The following is a 20,326-nucleotide window of genomic DNA, read 5'->3' as shown; positions in this document are numbered from 1 at the left end:
TTATGCATGTTCTTTTTTGGATGTCTAAGAAACTGGCAAAGGCTGTGAGATAATCAAGTGTTTAGTTTCAAGGAACAGAAGTTTAGAAAAATCACCTTTTAATTCTGGTTCTGCCACAAACTTCGGTGGTGTAGAACATCATTTATCCTTTTTATCTTTACCTGTTGTCTTGGATTCTCCCTTTTTAAAACAGGTAATTCTTCAGTTGCGTATATGACAAAGATGGTTTAAGGCTCGCTTAATATGAAGATGCTTTTTGGTGTTGGGTGCTGTGAGTATATTTTTCTTTTAGGAAATGTCTTTTAGATTTTCAGCTTTGCTTTAGAGAGTTTACAGTGGTTTAGATTTAAAGTTTATGTGAGTTTTGAATTTGTTCTCAAGGGTCCTAAAGAGTTTGGTTTAGTTCCTGTGTAATCTGTGAAGAAATTCAAATTTACTTTGTCCTTCCTCAGTTTTGAGTTCTGCTCTCATTAAGCTTCTGGGGATGGAAACCCTAATAAGCAATAGACACCTAGCAAATTATTCTAAAAACTTGTGAGCATCGGTAATGAATTTCCTGATTATCGTTGAAAAGCACCAAATGCAGAAAGATTTTGGCCAGACATTACAGAGGCACAATGGGCGTTTTCTAGTTGTTTAATACTGAGTAATATTTTATTCTTAATTCTGTTGTGAATTTGTGTAGAATTTTATATGAACCTAAAGTTCAGCCTTTATTTCACTGGCACATCTTTGCAAAACTGGACTTCATGCAGGAGTCGAGAAATGTTAACTGGAATACTATGTAATGTCACAGGAAAATATATTGCTATAGTCTACCCCAAAACCCAACTAACCCAGTTTTACATGATGGAGGTCTGTTTATTTGAATTGGAGATATTGGGAATAAGAAGGAAATTAAAGCATTGTAAACCATACTGTTATTTTGGAAGAATCAACAGTATCTTACAATCACCACTGCACAGATAGCGTCAGGCTAGAAATGTTATTCATTTTCTTACTGATCTCACCTGTAAAGCTGGCTTTCAGTTGACCTCAGTCAGAAGGTGGCTGAATTTTGCCTCCATAGAATGTTCTGTACCTGAGGTTTCTTTACAGCTTATCAAAGGATGCTGTAGACTTGGGTATTAGTTATCTGTCTAGCCTGGTTATTGAGCACAAGTAAACTATGTTATACCTCTACAGAAAATTGAACCTACTTTTTCCCACCAATTCAGCTTTCATTGCACTAAGAGGATCTTACGAGTGTTCACTGTTATTTTATATATCAGTATTTGAGTAAATTTCTTTGTATTGTATGTATGTCAAGGGTAAGTGATTTTTATTTTTTTAAACAAAATTTGATGTGTAAATTTTATTGATAGCACGCTGCAATTCAGTCTTCTGGAATGTGATAGGGTTTTTTGGTTTTGTTTGCTTTTGTTAGGGTTTGGGTTTTTGGTTTGGTTTTTTTTGTCCTGCCCTTTATAAGTCATGTTTTCATTAATTTTACTTATCATGCTGTGTCAAGATACCTGCAGGCCTGGTACATTCTCTAAATCCAGGGTTTTTTAATTCTTACTATATGAGCCTGATAGAACACTTAAACAGTGTTATAAAGCTACAGTAAATTTTCTGTAGTTTTAGAAACAATTATTCTGGTTATTGACAGTCATTTTCTGTGTCCGGCTATGAAATTCCACCAACTTTCTTACCCGTATTCCTGCCCCTGAACATGGTTTAAATAGATTTAGGAAGTAGTGTATGTATTGGAGGTATCTTTATGTATCAACAGAGAAATCAAGTTTAGGGAAAACCATTTAGGAAAAATTAGTGGATCTCTTTTGAAGGAATATAGAAATGGTATGTGGAGTGGCAGAAAGTGGCAGAAACACCTTCTGTTTCATTGGAAGGAAAACAAGTGATTGGCTTAACAGAAAAATTAGTATAGTCTGTTTTTTCCTTTAGAGAAGCAAAAACCCTTTGTAATTTTTTTTTAGGCTACATGACATTCTTCGTTGTCAAAAGACTGACTTTGCTCTCCTATGACATCCCAATGTTTAGCATACTAGTGAGACTGAATTCTTGTAGACCAAATTATGGAAAGTCAGGTAAGTGGCATTTTTCTTTATTATATTGCACAGCTTTTAAGTTATACACAGTCAGTATACAGATACATTGTAAAACTTACGTAGGAGAAATGCGCAATATAATAATATTAAAAAGCCACTTACCACCTTACTGTTTTGTGCAGCCAGTTCCATAGTGCAGTATTCATTGTATGGTGGGCATGAAGTACAGTGCATACTGGGGCACGCAGCTGGTTAAGGATTAGGTCTGTCTTTCTTTTGTGTATCTGATACACAGAAGGACAAAGACAAAGGGCAGCTGTTACTCAGCTTGTGAGCAATGAGAACAAAGTGAGATCCAGCGGTTGTTCTCTTTGGTGGTATTTGACCATTGCTGTTCAAATTTGGTTTTTCTTAAGATTGAAGGCCAGGAAGGACAGTTGGCATAGATTGGAAATCGCTGTAAACCTATCCTGAACTGCTAGTACTAATACTATTTTCTACTACCATATTAAGAAGCATCAGCAGTGACTCATTTAGTTTACAGAACTAAAAGCTACTCTTAACAGTAGTGCGTTAAGGAGGTTATTTTTGGTTTTGTTCTTTTACCTGTGCACTCAATTCTTTTACACATGAACTGGTTACAAAGAAACTTTACAACAACTACTACAATGAACTAAGGATAACGTTATTGTATAGATACACAAAGAGCTAGAGAAATTGAGCAGGAGTAATGTTGCATATTTTATTGTTATATAAACAAATTCCAAATGCCAATATTGTTTAAAAAGCAAATTCTGTATGTGTAAATTATGCAAAACAGAAAAGCAATGTTTAATTTGATCATGGTATATGCTTGTCAAACCTGTAACTTCCGTTGTTCCCTCTTAAAAGTAATCATATGACCGCTCTCTGGTATATGTGCTACAGATTATTTTTGGTGTATAAAGTGACATTTAAGTAGTACTTAGCAGAGATTTCTATCTGTGTCAGCTTTCAGATTTTAAGCATATTTGTTTTAGCCTTATTTCTTAAGAACAAAATACTTAAAATCTTTTTTAAATCAAAAGGATGTTTTTATTTATGGGTCTTTACTGTATTCCCTACTGGATCTAGGAAGGATCTTTCTTTTACTTTGTGGGAGAAAATACTGCTTTGGAAATAGATAAACACTGGAATTTCAATCAACATAATGAATTTTTCTGAAAACTTTTGCAGGGTGAGAATGGGAGTTTGACTAAAACAGCTCCTTAGTCTTAGCTGTTCTAGAATCCAGCACGTGCCCTAAGAAATAAAAAAAAAGTTGTAGGCGTAAAACAGCAGTGGGTCCATAAGGTTACACCTGAAGCCAAAATTGTAATTCATAAGTCATTTCCACAAAACTCTGCTTTTTTTTTTTTTTTTTTTTTTTTTTTCCCCCAATGGAAGTAGAAGTTAAGATGTACTTTTGAACTTCAGTTTGTGGAAAGCTGTGCATGTTTCATCCCAGTTGCAGGGACAGCTTTGACAAGGCAAGAAAAGTGTTTTAATATTACCTTCAATGCCACCCTTGCCTGTCATAATGAGAAAGATGCCTGTTTGGTGACTGCTTTTTCCCAGCCCAAGCCAGCTGCCTCTAGCTAGACCTTTCTTTGGGAAGATCAATCACAAAATTGCATATATATCTCTTGGGAAATTCAGTGTGTGTGAGCGGTAAGCACAAACACCAGTGGAAATTCTCTATTTCAAATTTTTCACTGACTTTGAAAGATTTCCTGGTGATCCTGGTAATATTTGACAAACATAAATAAAGAGCACTCTTTATAACTTAAAAAAACAGCAAAGCATTTTTACTAATTATTAGGCATGAAAAGAAATCTCTTCTCTCGTATCTGGATTTGGTCCTCCAGATAAGGTTGTAAGTATGTTGTCCTGACAATGTAGGTAATTTATAATACAGCCAGAGGTGTAATTGTTCTGTGAATAAAGAGAGGCTTTTAGCTTCCAGGGATATAAAGTATTTTTCATGAATATTAAGTAAACTTTAATGATTGAAGAAAAGAGCAAAGTGGAGGACAGTCGTTAATATCCTGTCTAAACTGGCCTACAGCCACATTAATGTTTGTAACAGATTTAGAGTATAGCTAAAATAACAGTAAGAATTTCCTCCTCTTTTTCCATACTCTTTTCACCACTTTTCAAACCTACATATAACTAAAATGGTGAAGACTGTCTGCTTATTTACTATAATTTACAGGAGACATTAAAGAAAAATGGAAAGTAACTGTAATCAGTGCTGTTTGAGAAGTAGTGATAGATTGCAATTGAATGGTTTGAGGCTATTAATTGCAATGAGATTGTACTAGTTCAGATACCTCTGATGCCAGGTGCTTGAAATATTAGTTATTTCAAAGACAAATTGGATTATAAATTATTAGTAAATCTGTACCAAGGTGATTAAACCCACTTGTAAACTGTCAAACATGGGTACTATTTCAAGTGGTAGTTTAGTCACTTGTATGCTGGAAAGGGAGTTAGGAATTAAATTTAGGGGTTATATGGGAATATGTGGAGTAACTGAGTTACTTTTGAGACTGGGCGTTTCCTGTGCTTTCTACCCTGTTGATGAATTTGTGTTCAGCTTTAAAGTTTTCCTAGTCCACCAGTAGCCTTTTCATCTGACTCTGTAGAAGATGCTCTAGAGAGGGAGGAAGCTGCTTCTCTAAGGTGGCCTTACGAACTCACTTGGCCACTTGGGGGAGATAAAAAACAGCAGATCTACGCAGCCCTCACACAGGTCACAAATACAGTAATGGCATCCTCGAATTTCCACTCTGAGGGTCTACCATTGCTCGACAGTACTGTTCTCAGTAAGACAACATCTTTTTCCAGTAGGACAGATAAAATATGTTGCACTGCATGGGTCTTCTTGGTAACACCATCACATGTCATTCTTCTCATCATTAATCAAATGTTGTTTATTGAAGCAGATACAGAATTGCTTAATGGGTTGGTATTGGATTTATTGAATTTTAAGGAATGAGAAACTGAAACAGTAGAAGGTGAGGAATAGTTCAGTAATTTAAAAGTCCTATTAACTTGTTTGTGTAGCTACTGAATTTCACCATGTGTTCACTCTCTCACATGCACGCATAAACACTTAGAGGATTCCAGTCCCGTGCACAAAATAATTAAACAAAGCTCGAAGGCCTGACAATGTGTACTTCCAAAGCAGTGAAGGGGGAAAAAAGCAAGAGGACATCTTTTTCTTTATTTTCTCCCATCAATGTTGTTTCATTTCAGGCTTGTAGCTTTCTCACTGGTATGTTGTCTGTGGTGTGTGGATGTTTGCAGGAGGGTGTTAGCAGAGTTACAGGCATTTTGCACAACTATTACTCTTCAGTTTTTTACATAAAACATTTGTTGTGGTCATTACAAAACCTAGCATTGTAGATATTCTGTTATATATACTATTAAAAGTACAATCATCCATGGGAAATATTCCCCAGCAATGTCCTGTTGGTAACTATAATAATAAACAGATGTAATTTATACAAAGCAAAACTTCTATGATGGGCATCACAGTTCCTCTCAAGTGCCCTGGGCTGGAGCTAGGGTTTGGGGGCAGGGGGGCTCCTGTTTTCATTCTGCTTTGATTTTTCTCCTGTGATCTTTCAGTTTCTATTCCTTTTCAGCCATTTCTTGTAGTCAAGGAGCAATTCTCTCCTCCTCACTCCTGCTGTGTATCTGACATTAGGTCTCTGTTCAAATGCTACTCCCTTGCCAGAGGTACCTCCTGCAGACTCATTCTCAGACGTGTTCATGCTGGTTACCAAGATGACAGGATTGGTGTTTTAAGTGACCTTGCATCCTCCTATGCTGGAGTGAGTCTTGGTCTGCTGAGATGGATCCCAAGAATGGGTTTTTCCTTCCTGGCCTTGCTTTGAGACTTCATGGCCCTGCAAGTTGCCTTACGAGGCTCATAAGCCTTGAGGCAAATTGAGATCTTACCCAAGCTGAGTCAGTGCTAATAAGGAAATTCAAGGACCAGAGGTCTTGTCACTCTTCCAGCTTACTTCCAGCTTGATGAGCAGGACCATGAACGCTGCAGGATCTTGTTCCTTTCTTCCATCTGTCACCACTGTTCTCCCGCTTTGTTCCTGCCAGCTGGTACTGAATAACTCTGTCATGCCCGGAGGAGATGGAGCTAGAGCACTTCACACTTCTGTCAGTCAGTCCTGCTGGACTTAGCATTACTGCAACCCCTTGCACCATTAGTGCACAAAATGTCGATCTGCCCTATTAGAACTGCAGCAGTTTGCTCCAGTTTTTTTCATTTCACAGATCGCTTCTCTGTCAGCGGTCAAAATGTGGTCCTCTTCTGACATTGCGACTTGTGGCCTACAGTGACTTCTTCCCTTCCTCCCTGGGGCGCAGCATGAGTCTTTCTCTGCCGCTTGTAACAGGCAAGATCGCTTGGCTGCATGCTGGGAACATCCAAAGCATGCACAGGACATGTTGGTTCCTTGTCCAGAGATCACAGGCATCAAACCTCTGCAGCATCACAGAGCTGTCTGTGGGTGATGCCACATTTAGCAAACTTGTCCTACAGATGCTGTTTGCCTGGAAACTCCAAGATCCCCCTTCCACGTAAGCTACTTCCTCAGGTCGCCCACTGCAAATGCATGTAGGGCAAGTTATTGAGAAGAGAAAGATTGTTTATCAGTCTTTGGTGTTCATAGAGATGTGATGTCCATAAAAAAATATTCATAGCCCACCCTCATTCCTCTGTTCGTTAGAGAACCTGTAGCATACGTTTCAGTCATATCGTGAAACCAGTCATCCCTTCAAAGGACTGAACTTTCCAGTTTTCAGATAGTTCTCTCAACTAAGAAAATAAAGGTTAGCTCTATGAAGTGTTGTGTTATTTATACATGCTTTTAAAAATAAAGAAATTATTTAAAAGTAGATGCAACTGAAATAATTTTACATCTCTTTATCCAAAAAGACAAGTATCACACATTTCACATAATGTGTGAATATTATTTTTTAGACATTTTGAGAGGTGACTTGTTTCACAATATGACTGTAATGGAATTAATAGAATACTGTGTCCATATGATTTGTTATGAGGGTGGGTTTTGGTTTGTTTTTAAACTTTATAAATAGCCGTATAAATGCACTTGTCAGGTATTTTTACATTTTTAAAAATACTCCATTACCCCCAAACTCAGAAGGTGAAAGAATGAAAACTTTACATTCTCAGTACAGACTTAACATCCTCAGCTTTGTTTTGGCTTCTAATACCCTGCGTGGTTTTGCTTTCTTCTTTGCTTATTTAGATCTTCAGTTTTCCACTCAAATATTTTCTGGCTTTTAATATTGTCTGAGAGTCAAACATAAAATACCATACTGATAATTCTAACAGCAACAGGAATTAGAGCTGGTAAGGTAACCCTTTATCCTTCAGTGTTGTTCTGTTCCAAGTTTCCAGAAAGCATTTAGCATCTGTGGTGTGCAGGAGTTGAGCTGCCTTATACTGTGTAGGGGAGATAATCCATTCAGCAGAAATAGTTATAGAATAAAGAATATTAAATATAGATTATTAAATATAGATTATTTAATTTCCTGAATCTCCTGTAGCTCCAGATAGCTGTAGCAGAGCAGAACACAGCTGCTTATGATAGGAAGGAAAAATGGACCAAATAACGTACTCTGCATTCAGTACTAGTTATACTCCTATGCCTGCCTTGAGAGGGTGCGGCGTCTGGCTGTTGCCCCTCTCTTTTGCCAGAGGGACTTCAAGCCTTTTATGTCACTTTTACTTGCTCCATCACAGAAACTTCTGATTGTATCCTCACTCCACAATCTTTTAGGCTAGTGAGGAAGCATCAATCATCATTCATACCTTTACAATCTGGTATTTAGGTGGAAGAACGATGTGCCTGGAAGTTGCAGCATTTTGACAGTGCTCAGCTTGGGAAGGGGCATCAGAATTTCATCGCTTCCTTTTTAATCTTGGTCACATTTTCCTTAATGCTGTACAGAAATTCCTCTCACTCATTATGCTCAGTTATAAAGTATGTAGTATAGATGACATTTCAGTTAGAGAAGGACGTGTTGGAACATTATGGTTGATTCAAGTGAGTAATAACACTACACATGATTTGAATGTCTTTTCTTGTGGGTGAGGGAGGAGCTTTTGGCTTTTTAATGTCTTGTTCTTTTAAATTAAAAAAAAAGTTAATTCCCAAAGCCATAACAAGAATTATAATAGAGGTTTGCTGCCACCCTGCTATATGTCTTGCATGGCCACCTACCACTGTTTGAAGTAGGTGTAACAGGCTGTCTCACTGTGGGTGAAGCGTTCTGATTCAGCAGCATTTCTGCAGGCACTTTGTGCTTGCTCAAGACTCAGTCATGTAAGGTGTGGCTGTAAATATAGCCAGGCAGGGAAGGGCGAAGCTGGCTGAGAATTTTAGTCTAACGTAAAGCTCCTTTCCCCATAGCACACTGTTTGTCACTTAGGAAGCAGTTAAAGGCTAAACTGGGAATGAAAAGTCGTATTCCAAAATAAATATGTAGAGGGAAAAATGGAGACGAGTGTATGTCATTCTTACCATGTGAGGAAAGTAATCACAGCCATGCTTTTGTTTTCTAAAAATGGGTTTGAAGGGTGCCTCCTTCACATTAGGCAATTCCCTGAACGATCATTTTGAGTCTTTTTTTGCACTTCTGCAAAGAAGCAAAATATTGTTGCTCGTGTATGTAGAAATCATAACTGTTTGTTCCAGTACACAAGAAAGTAGCTAGTTCTGTGCACCTCTTCAGGAAGCTTTGATGTAGAATAAGGAAGATAGCACAGGTTATATGTAGTTCTTTCAATGAATCCTGACAAATGCTTGCTGACCTTGTGATGATGCGTGTATAAGAGAAATTTGTTGTATTTATTATCTCCTGTGGAATGGCTGTCACATAGGTCATGTCCATGCAGGCACGTATTCCTAATGATGCCCAGGCTGTTGCATCACCTTTTAGCTGGCAGATGCTTTGAAGAATGGGGAGAGCTGTGTTCCTTCACCAACCTCTTGTTCATTGCTGTTATCTGGCATCTGTTGAAACCATTGGCAACGCTGAGCTATTAGCTGATGATCACCCAAGTTTTTAATAGGTGTGCAAGTCATCTGTAGTTATTACACCACAGGTATTGATGTTGCATTATCTGCTGCCACCACCACGTATATCCCCAGTGACCCTTATAGAAGTAAGGTCACTTTCTCCACAAAAATATTTGTATCTTTTACAGTTGGTTATTGTGCGTGTGTGCATTTGGTTTTGTAGTACTGCAAGAACATTTGTGTTTCACTTCACAGATTGCTAGGCCTGCATCTACTGTGTTTAGATATCAATTTTGCTTAAACAATCTCCTGCATCCTCTACATGTGGTAGCAGTGGCCTTCTGCTTTATAGAGTGTGCCTGGAAGTAAACAGCAGTTTTCAATAAAGCCTCCTAGTCTACCGCATTCTCTTTATTATTATGAACAAAATTTGAATGCATCATAGCCCAGTGAATACATACATGCTGTTTTAAGTCAGCTTTACCTTCTGCAATAGAGTTGTATTAACCCTTAATGATATCTGAGAAAATGCCTGTTAATGGAGCTATAATGTGGCTCTTGGCAACCAATGCTAAAAGGTTTCTGCAGGCTGAAACAAAATATGTTTCAAACTTGAATGGGAACAAGTTCAGAGATCTGGTGTGGCATTATAAGATGCCTACAGTGAAATTTGTGATTGTTTCTGATTATAAATTAATGGAGAATTCTTCTCAGTAACGGTCATCATGTTGGCATAGCAGCGCTGCTGTGGCAGTGAATTGTGGTTTTTAAGAACCATAATGTTACGTCAAGAGAATCACTACAGCTGAGCAATCCAACCAAAACACACTGAACAAATGAAACTGCTTTTTTAACAGCACTCTGTCAATCAGTGCTGTGTAACTACTTCATGGTTTCAGTCTGGAAAGGCATCTCTGAGGACCAAGGAATTAGGCAGAGAAGTAGCGTAAGAGAAGGACTCAATCTAACGGTTCCTGGACAATGTGGGTAATGTAAAGCCTAACCTGATGCAGTTGTTTTGTTTTCTGCATGACAACAAATTATTTGAACATCACTGTTATGTAAAGCGAGAAACCAATAAAGTTTCATTTCATGGGATTTTACCCATACTAATAGGGACAGTATTCAATAATTGTCTGTACTTTTTTTATAAATTCCCCAGCAGAGCAATCCCTTTTGTTGAAGATATGCTAGTGTATAAAGAAGTTTTTCTTCTTTTTTGAGATTCTATGTTTACCGCAGTTCATGCGGTTACTCTAAAGTTCACGCAAAGAACAATTGATTTATAAGAACTTGACTTACTCTTCATTATCTTTAGTATGAGATTACATTGTATTAGTTGATGTTACCATGACGCTAGCAAAAATACTGGATTGAAAATTAGAATTAAAAAAAAGGTACCACCTGCAAGTTTGGTGCTGGACTTTGCTCATGATGGTGAAGTAATTCAGTTACTACAAAATGACTTAATAAACTATAAGTTTATAGTTGCCTTCTGATTCGTATTCACTTTCTATATTTTTGTAGGTGACTTCTGGCTTTTTTAAATTAAGCAACAAAAAAAAGGCTGGACAGGATACTTTCTTTTCCAAATACATAGGTAAACAACAGGAATAGCTAATATACCTGTTGCAGTGGATTTATTTTTCTTTAATCGCCTGAAAGTATATTGCTAAAGCCTGCTGTTTGTGGCTGGGTCTCCTTTGGTCCTTTGTTATTGAAAGTTTACATCAGTGTCCACAGGTCTGTGGGATCACTCACTGTTTAAACTTTTGGGGGAAACTATGATGTGTTCAAGTGACTGTTATAACTGAGGGTAACCCAGTCAGCATCTTCATACTGAGTTGTAAGGTGATGAATTGAACATACAGAAGAAGGAAATTGGAGGAATCTTCAAAATCTTCCTTATGCAAATATTTGGACTTTATCATGTTTCTATAATTTTCTCCTGCAAACCACTTTGAAGGAGTTGGGGAGGGGAAGTAGCCAGTGTATACAGTTAACAGGCAGTCTGAATAGCAGAAATCTGTATTCATATCTTATTTTGCAGGCAGAGCTTCCCTGAATGTTAGTAAGGAACAAGGGGTCTCATACAAAGACAGAACATGGCAGAAAATTCTGGGGAGAATGCAGAACAATTTTGGGGAGATATTGTGATGTATTTAATTCTTGCTGTAATTAAATGGTCTTTCAGAGCAATGATTAATGTGGAATCCAGAGGATCACTGTGGGAACTGTTTCTTTCACATTTATACAGAAGTGATTTATTGAAACTAAATTATATGTATATGACAGAAGGTCTAAAAATACAAAATGTGCTGTAAGCCCTGTTTAATTCAGCAGATAAATGTCAAGTCATCTTTTGTTTCTTTGATTATGCATTTTTAACATTGTTTTAACATGTTGGCATTATGTATTTTATTCTACAGGAAAAAAAGAAAAAAGGGGCTTTTGGGGCTTGTGAATTTTATACTGTTAGAATCAGAAATCTCTCCTGAATCTGTCTTTCCGTAACAGCTTAGAATAGCAGTCTCTCTGATCTCTTGGGGCTTCTAACTATGATTTTTTTTTTTTACGTCTTTACTGAGCTAGTATTTGAGGCAATAAAGAATTTAGAAACGCAGCCCATCAGCAGTTTGCTGGATTCTAGTTTCTGCATGCAGAATATTAAGGAAGTATGAATGAATACATCGAGGCATTATGCAACTATACATTGCTGCCACAAAAATATTACAAGTATTTTGCAGAAAATTAAAGGCTATCATCCTATTAACATGAAATAAAATCTGTCTTATAATTCATAAACGAAATCTAATTATGAATGCCAATATGTGGAATTAAAGGAAGGAAGTAGTAGTTGCAGTTTTTCAGTGCATCCTTTTTAGTGGTTTTGCCATACAAAAAGCACAAAGGGAAAGGCAGCATTAGAGGATGCAAGGCAGAGCCTCCCCTAGCTCTCCTTTGTTCTCCAACAGCTCTCCAAGGCTCTTACATGTTCTGCTGAGACGGGCTGGTGCGTGCCTGCTTCATGGAGGAAGTTTGTTTTGGAAATGAGACGTTAAAAGGAAGTAGCTCACAGCTGCTGCTTTTGGAGAGGAGGAAGTTTCTGTTGAAGGAAGTTCTGAGAAGAGCAATTTCTCCTCTTAATAGGAGAAATGATGAGAGAGAGAGAAGACTTAAGGGCACAAGGGTTAAGGATGAATTAACAGATAGAATGAAGCAGGGTGGGAAAGGAAAAATAAGTATTAGTTGTTACTGCATTCCCCCAGCTACTTAGGATTTTCAGCTCCCTGGTACTATTTATGTGGGTTTGACCACCATTATGTGTAAACAAAAACCAGAGAGATGCAAGTCTTTCCCAATTAGCGTCTGCCTAAGAAATAACCTACTTTTTAATTATGTCTCTCTTTCTTCTAGCTTGCTGTCCTGAATCTGTCAGCTTTTACCACCTCCTTTGTAAATTATATGCCCTGATGTCAGGCAAAAAATTTTAACCTGTTTTATAGTTGATGATTTGATACAGATACAGAATCACACCAATCTTACAGGGACATTTTTCAGCCTGTGGTAGTTGCACCTATTCTGCCCATCCTACCATTGTACAAGATGTGTTAAATCAGAGTAGGTTCTTTAAGAAACACTTTTGTGTTTCTGCTTGAAGGTGTATGTTAATCTGGTACATAAGTAAAATGAAAAAGAAAGACCCCACCAGGGTTTTCCTGCGCTTTCCCCTGGTGTAATTAAGGTCCTGTGTTGATTTCACAGTTCAGCATATTGGTGTTGGTCAATGACACTAACTCTGTTAGAAACCAAGGGAAATTGGAGTCTTTTTTTTTTCCTTTTTAAATTAAATTGTTTGGCTGAAGTGTCCAATTAGCATTGGTCCAATTACAAGATACCCTGGTGAAGGAAAGTAGGAAGCAATACATCTTGCTTCCTAAGTAGAAACTTCATTTTATTTTTAATCAGTGCTATTAAGGAAGACTTCCTTGGGAGTAGACTTCACTGAGGGTTTGTTCATTATCAGCTCAAGGTGAAGCCAAAGGGAACCTTTCTTATTTTATACCAGAATTGATTTAAAACAAAATAAATAACAAGTGCATGCATAGGGGGTTGGTGCATGTATTTAAAAGTGGAGTTGCCGTTGGTAACACAGCTGATTTCCTTTGTTGGAAAAGTCATTGTTCATTACTTACCTGAAGTGAAAGGTTAATGGCCTGTAGCGATCTGAAGAAAACCCTACAAAAATGCACAGCAAGGATCTAATGTTATTATACAATAGTGCTTTCCTCATACTTTTCCTCAGGTAAGACAGACATAAAAGATGGCTGTTGCTGTTCTAATAAATATATTTGATGTAAAGTAGTACTGGTATACTGGAAAATGAAAAGGCTCCTGCTACTGTCAAACAGACAGCTGTCACCAAGGGCACAAATTTTGCTTTCTTTATTGATGTTTGCAAAACATGCTGGCTATACTTTGTATAGAACTGCTGCACTTTTTTTCCTTAAAAAGCATCTTTGTTGTAGTAGAAGTAACTTATTTTGTAGTGTGGCTGTTGCTTTAATTGCTTTCTCGATAGCTTAAAACTGTTACTTTTGGCACATTTTTTTCTTCTTGCAGTTTGAACACAATTAAAAATGAGATCTTGTATAGTACATTTGATATTGAGGTATTCCGAAGAATTTTGTTGGCTCCTGAGCAGAAACTTGAACACTTCAGAGAGATCAATTAGCCGCCTCACTGAGATGCGCCTGTGATGTAGGATTAAGCCAAGTCACTCAGCAGCTCAGGGAAGAAAATGCAGGATATGTATTTCAAACCAAAGAAGAATTTCATGGGGATAGACTGCAACCATCAGTCTGTAGTTGAAGAAAAGCTCTAAGTTGGCACTGCCTCTGGAAACGACAGTCCTGCCTGGTCCCTTGTGTGGGTGTAAGTAGTTGGTGTGGTACATGGGATGGGGGATCAGGCTGGCTAGGAAGCAGTTTTTTCCAGGCATGTACTAGAGTGGTGGTGGTGGTTAGCCTGTCCACTTTCCCAGTCACTTCACCAAACAGCTGTACAGATGTTGGTGTCAGCAGGAGCAGAGTGGGGAGGAGAAAATGCAGGAAGGGGCATGACTGCTTTTTTTGAGTGACAGTGATAGCTAGTAATAGGATAAAACATGCATCAAATGACAGCCACTGATTTTTAAAAGCTGTGGAATAACATCCCTCATCTTCTGAAAGGTGCAACTGGAGCTTAATCAAAAGTATACAAAGAGCATCTTTCAGCAGTAGTGCTGGTATAAGCAGTTCCACCTTAGAGAGACAGAAGGTTGGTTTCCCAATGCGGGCATCTAGGCAGACCCCAGACCAGAGCTCAATCACTTACAAGCGGCTCGTGGCAGAGAGTCAAGCGGCAGAGGGGGAGCCCACGGTAGACTGCACTGCTACAGAGTGAAACATCAACCAAACCATGTGAGCGGGGACAGCTTCAGGGCCGTCGCTTCTCAGGGTTTAAAGATAACAACAAGCAGGTGGTTCCCAGTGCTTCTGAGTAATAATTCTGCCAGGACTAACTTGAAATAAGTGATGTCACGTTAAATCATTAGAAACCTTTCTTGCAGCACTCAGATTTTCCTCTCATGCTGACCATTCTCAGCTGGGCCATAGCTTGAGAGGAGATAACATTGCATATTAAATATGTGTCAGCAGCTTCAATTTATTTAGTGCCAGGTGCTGCCAAAAAGTCTTTTTTGTCAATGATATTAGCATAGGTATTGGAATACTGTGTGAAATTTCTTTTTAATCTGCCCTTACAAGCCGATAGCTGAATGTTACCATAGATCACAGTCTGCTGAACCTAAAATTATTGCTTTAGTCTAACTTTTGCACATTAAAAACTTCCAGAAGGCACAGATCTTTACCTTGATTTACTTGAGTGGTATTTGATGAACTTGCAAATTTTGACCATGTCGCTTAATAGACATGTATATTTTCCTGCCATAATGGAAAATTTTTGAACCCAGCTTTCTTCCTCCTTTTTTGCACTTGCCTTCCTCCCCAGTCTTCTTTCTTCCCCAGCATCCTCATTTCACTATATGAGTGAACTATAAATTGTTCCTTTCTTCATGTTTGGTAGTTTTAGCTTAACTAGTTACAGAAGGCACTCTACAAGTATTTAAACTTTGTTGCTGTACTGAATGAGAAGTGGGTCTGGGGAAGAGCTTTGAGAGTATGGACAAAGGAGAGCAGCTGAGCTAGGTTTTGTGAGGCAGATCCTTCTGCTGAAAGTTGCTGCTACCTCAGCTGAGGTGCAGTAACCAGCTGCAGGTACATCCCTAGCCTGCTGCGGTGCAAATAAAAACTACTGGTACCTAAGTAAGCTTACTTCATTTTGCATCATGGTAGACTAGGAGCGCAGGTGCAGTCAGTTGCTGTACCTCAGCTGAAAGGTTAGAACTTCTTACGCCACTCTGATGTGTACTTACAGTTGTCAGGCCACGTGTTGTGCTAGAAATGCTCCTTGGGAATGGGTGTGTGAAAAACAGCTTGTAAATTAGCTTTGGGAAAAGTCCTCCATGACAAAGTTTCTGTGGTGAAACTGATTGCCCTAAGGCAGGAAAAAAAAGTACACATCTTATCCAGGGAATTGTGAGGAAAAATGCAGGTTTGCTCAGCACCGTTGCAGCTCACAAATACATCTCTACCAAAGCAATGAAATACACCATTTGTGTGTGACAGTTGCATTGTACAGAATTGCCCTTCAGCTGTATGTATTAGTTCTGGTTTTAGCTGCCATTCTTTAAAGGAACAGCATAAAAGGGAAGAACAAATCACTTTATTTTCCATATGTATCTTTAAGTCTTTTCCTTCTAAGTAATCTCTTCTACTGCAGTGAATAATTTGTCAATCCTATTGCTGCTACCTGTGAGTTAGCTTCCTTTTGACTTGTCAGTTTGCAGCAGCCTTTCTCCAATTATGTATGCAAATAAAGTTGGGTACACTACCTCAGATAATGCTGCTTGTCTGCATAAAGATGTGTGCTTTCTAATGTTTCCCTTATTTAGTTTACGTGCTATTCATTTTGCTCAACTGGTGAGGAATGCAGGGAAGGGAGGGAAAATTAGTGGTATATCACTAAGGAGAACAAGAGTTGATAGCAAGTTACATATTAATAGAGAATAATAATTTTCAACCACAAGGACCTGTTCCAAAGAGAAACCTCTACAACGTTTTGTGAATCTTTCTGAAAGCATTGGTGGTTGAACTCCTGCTTTTCACTCTGAACTTGCGGGTTGTATATTGTGCCCCTGCTTTTTGTGCTAGTAATTAGAATAGTCTCTATTGTGAATAGATTAAATATTGTAAATATTATAAATGTAACTTTCCTGTCTGTTTTGGAAGGGTTTATGGCACTTTTATGTCTGTGCTTTGGGCCATACTTTGGTTAACATGTTTTCAGTGTCAAAATAAGCAGCTCCTCCCCTTTTTTGTGATAGTGTCTCAATTTGTGAAGCCAAAACATTGATCTAGATCGACAAAGCTGATCCAGCTGAAAAGTAACTTGTTTTATCATTGTGGAAAAGGAGAGGTGTCATTCACTTACCAGTTTATTTTTTAGTGTTTGTTAGAAAGTTATCTTGCTCACCTCATGGCCATGAAAGTATTTATCGTAATAATTAAGGAATAACGGGTGGTGGCAGAAGGACCTGCTGAAGTTCATACAAGCAGCATGACCACCAAATAGGTGTGGGTTCAAACATCACCATCCCCAAAAGATACAGTCTATCTGGGGAGCTGAAAAAATTGAGACAATGTCCACATTAATGCATAGAGCAGATCTGTAGAAACGTATCAGTAAAGCAAAATACTTTGTGTCAAGAACCTGATGTCTGCATTGCATATGCTTTGGGTCTTGGTTTTTCCTGTGGACTAGCTCTTGTCTAGTCCCAATGGCTTAATGCTCAGTTACTGCTGGAGCACATTTGGCATGGTTCTGGAGAAGATATCCCATGTACTCCGAGACGCTGGGCCACGATGTGGAGCAAAGCATGGAGGATGAAGAAATTCACTTTACAAGTGCGCTCCATGTACAAAGTAAAACCTCAGTGTAGATGCACTCCAAAAGACTCACTTGTCCACAGTGACAAGAGCGTGTGGTCAAACAAGGAATTAGCGATGGCCTTCTGAGTCCTATTGTCGTGTTATAACTTCTAGGCAAACTTCCTTCTGAATTCCCTTTATTACTGAGAGAAACCTTAGAGTAGAATAGGAGGATGGCTTAATAATTAGCAGGCTCTAGCACAACTGAATTGTGCTTCTGGCAGTGTGAGAGTTCAGCAGTTAGTACCTGTGACACCAGTGATATGTCTAATTGGTATGTGGATACTAAGAAGCATGTGATGGCATAAAGCACAGGGACTTTCGTTATAGTTTTGGCAAACCTGAGCTGAAAGAAAAAGCAGCACAGATGGCTGAAAATAGTAATAAAATATTCCATTTCATGTCTGCAGAAATCATTAGACAGTGGTTAAAGAGGTGCTATTAATGCATCAGATTCACTTGGGGAGTTATGTTTCTGTAATGTCCATTAAAACAATGATACTTCTATTTTCGTTTTTAAGTGGAGCCCTTGCCAAGTGCAGACGTGTTTCTCTGCAGCCGTGAAATGGATTTATCGACAGTAAAGAAGATGCAGATTCTCTCAGTGACTTCTGTTTTACTTCTGCCACCTCAGCATAGTAAGCAAGCAGTAGCATGGCAGTCGTTTTCTGTCCACCATTGCCAAAATTCAGTCTTATCAGTCTTACGGAGTTATCACAAAAGTAGCATGTTGATTTCATGCTGACAGTAAACGAAGATGACAATTTTTATATGGTAAATCAGAAGATCAAAATGTGACCTACTTATCATGACACGTTGTAACACACAACCAGCTTATATGCAACATTTTGTAGTAAGAGAACCTTTGAAACTTTCTGCAGAACTTAGGACTCTGGGCTGTACAACGCTTTGATCAAGACTGGTTTTAGAGCACAGTACATATGATTAGCCAATGTTTCATCATGGGTGCTGAATGCTTCTTATATTACTGCAAGAAATGAGGCAAAAATCTCTCAACTTTTTTGGCTGTAGAGTTAAAAAGCATGGCTTTACCGCAGTGTGTGACAAAGTTGCACAGCACTGATCAGCCCTGTTATTGCATCTTCTTTGGAATGCTACCAAAATCCTTTACAAGTATCACTGGAATAATATAGGGTCACTTATTGATCTTTAGTCTCCATGAAGAACCACAGTCTTATTGATTCATCTACCATTTACAACCCTCTCTCTTGCTCTTAAAACCCCTTTTTATTGGTACAGTTTGGTAGTTTCTGTTTGGTTTATAGGTGTATTTCCTTGTTCTTCAGTGGCAGAGAGGTAAACAGATGTGAATAGGTAAGCTTATAAATCTGAAAATTTCCGTGTGAATTCAGTCTCTCCAATTAAATTTATTTTCTGGATACATGGATACTTTTGAGCTTACTGAGGCAGACAGTTTGTCTTGAGCTGAAGCAGCCTCTGTGTTTCTAGAAAATCTAAGATTGAACAGTTTGAATTATCTCTTTTTAAAGTTCTTTTATCTCTCAAATTTAATCAAAAAATCATACAACCAAATTAAAAAATTATCCCATAAACAAAGTTTGATCCCACCTAAAGCACATGGGAATTTTGCTAATGGATGCAGCGAGAACGGGATTTAACCTCCACCTTTTCCCCCACTAAGTCTGTAGAACAAGACTCTTCCTGAAAAGTACATCCTTTATAATAACGAATATACAGATCCATGAATTTGGGGTTTAGTAGGGCTAAACCACCACTGTTAACTGTTCTTATTTGTCCTATAAAATGTTGTCTCCCCATGTGCTTTTCCTGCTAAGCTGTACTGCTGTTATTTTTGCCCATGATGAGCACACTGGAATCTTGGCTGTGCAGCTGCAGCTCCGTTTGTGTATTATATCTGGCAGGTTTCAGCGGCTGTGTGATGAGACCTTGGTAACTAGAAATAAACTGAGCTAATGCTGTGCCTTGTACCTCCCAGGACAGAAATGCTGTGGTTTTCCTCAGTTTGGATGAATGCATTGTGTGTTTCTTGTTTTATAAAGAGCATGTTAGGAGAAAGAAAAGTAAGAGCTCCTGGAAAGATCTGTATGTTAGTGCCTCTGTATAGGCCTTGTGTAAAATATGTGCTGAGTTTCAATCAAAGGCTTACTCGTATTTGGTGTGAATTCCAGTCTGTTTCTAGTGGATGCAAATGTGAGTAGGCAGTTTTCTCAAGTAGTCTCAGGAGTTTGAGAGTAGTGTTTGTGATAGTAAAGGCAGACTGAAGCTGAAACACAATTTTTGAATTTTTACATTACTCCGAAAGGACACTTGCATGTTGATTCTTAGGAATTTTAAATAAGCAATGTGTTGAAAGATGAGCATCTGAATTTCAAAACGATTGTACCTGAAAAGCTCTGTCGTCTCTTTCACTTGCTGTCATTTATCTCAGCAAGTGGCAAACTTCTAATATTTTCAGGTGTTTTGGAAAGCGTCATCACCAGTTTGGCCTGGATGCCTTACACACACACTTTGGAAAGTGTCAGTATCACTGTTGAGGAATGCACTTTCTTATAACGAGACTGTTTTGCAGTTACTCATTTTTCAGAAATGTATATGTTCATCCTCTGGTATGAAGTAATTTTTTACTACAGTTATGTTGCCCTTGCAAAAAATACATATATATTTATTCAAATCATCCTGGGGGATTAGATTCCTGTTTGCTAACTAGTACAAGCTTCAAACAAGCCTTAGCTTTTTTCTCCATAGTTAAAACAACTGTGTTGCATTTGCAAATCAGTGGCTTTAAATCTTTTTGAAGAGCAGATCCATGGGAGATGCTTCAATGTTTTGTTTAAGTTGCTGCCTTTTGTGCACTATTGAAGCTGATGCTTTACAGGTATGCACTGGCAATCAGTAACTGCAACGTTGCTGTTTTGGGAATGTCAAATTCTAGCAGATTCTGTGCATCATTGTCCAGCAACTCTTTTTACTTTATTTTGGTTCTGGATAAGGGATTTACATTGTAAGTGAAGAGCTTAAAATGGTACTTGTAGTTTTTATATTGATTCGCTTGTCAATTTGCCATGTACCTTCCTTTCCAATACCCTCT

At 38.2% G+C, this 20,326-nt stretch overlaps 1 protein-coding gene across 1 annotated transcript in view; it reads left to right on the top strand.

Annotated features, from left to right (window-relative positions):
* The window catches only part of LYRM4 (LYR motif containing 4), a 96,016-nt gene that overhangs the window by 47,217 nt on the left and 28,473 nt on the right, over positions 1–20,326 (top strand). The window lies entirely within an intron of this gene.

This window comes from Gymnogyps californianus, chromosome 2 (genome assembly GCF_018139145.2).
Source record: "Gymnogyps californianus isolate 813 chromosome 2, ASM1813914v2, whole genome shotgun sequence".
NCBI lineage: Eukaryota > Metazoa > Chordata > Aves > Accipitriformes > Cathartidae > Gymnogyps > Gymnogyps californianus.
Note: the sequence above shows the minus strand (reverse complement) of the source record. Positions and strands in the feature narration are given on the sequence as shown.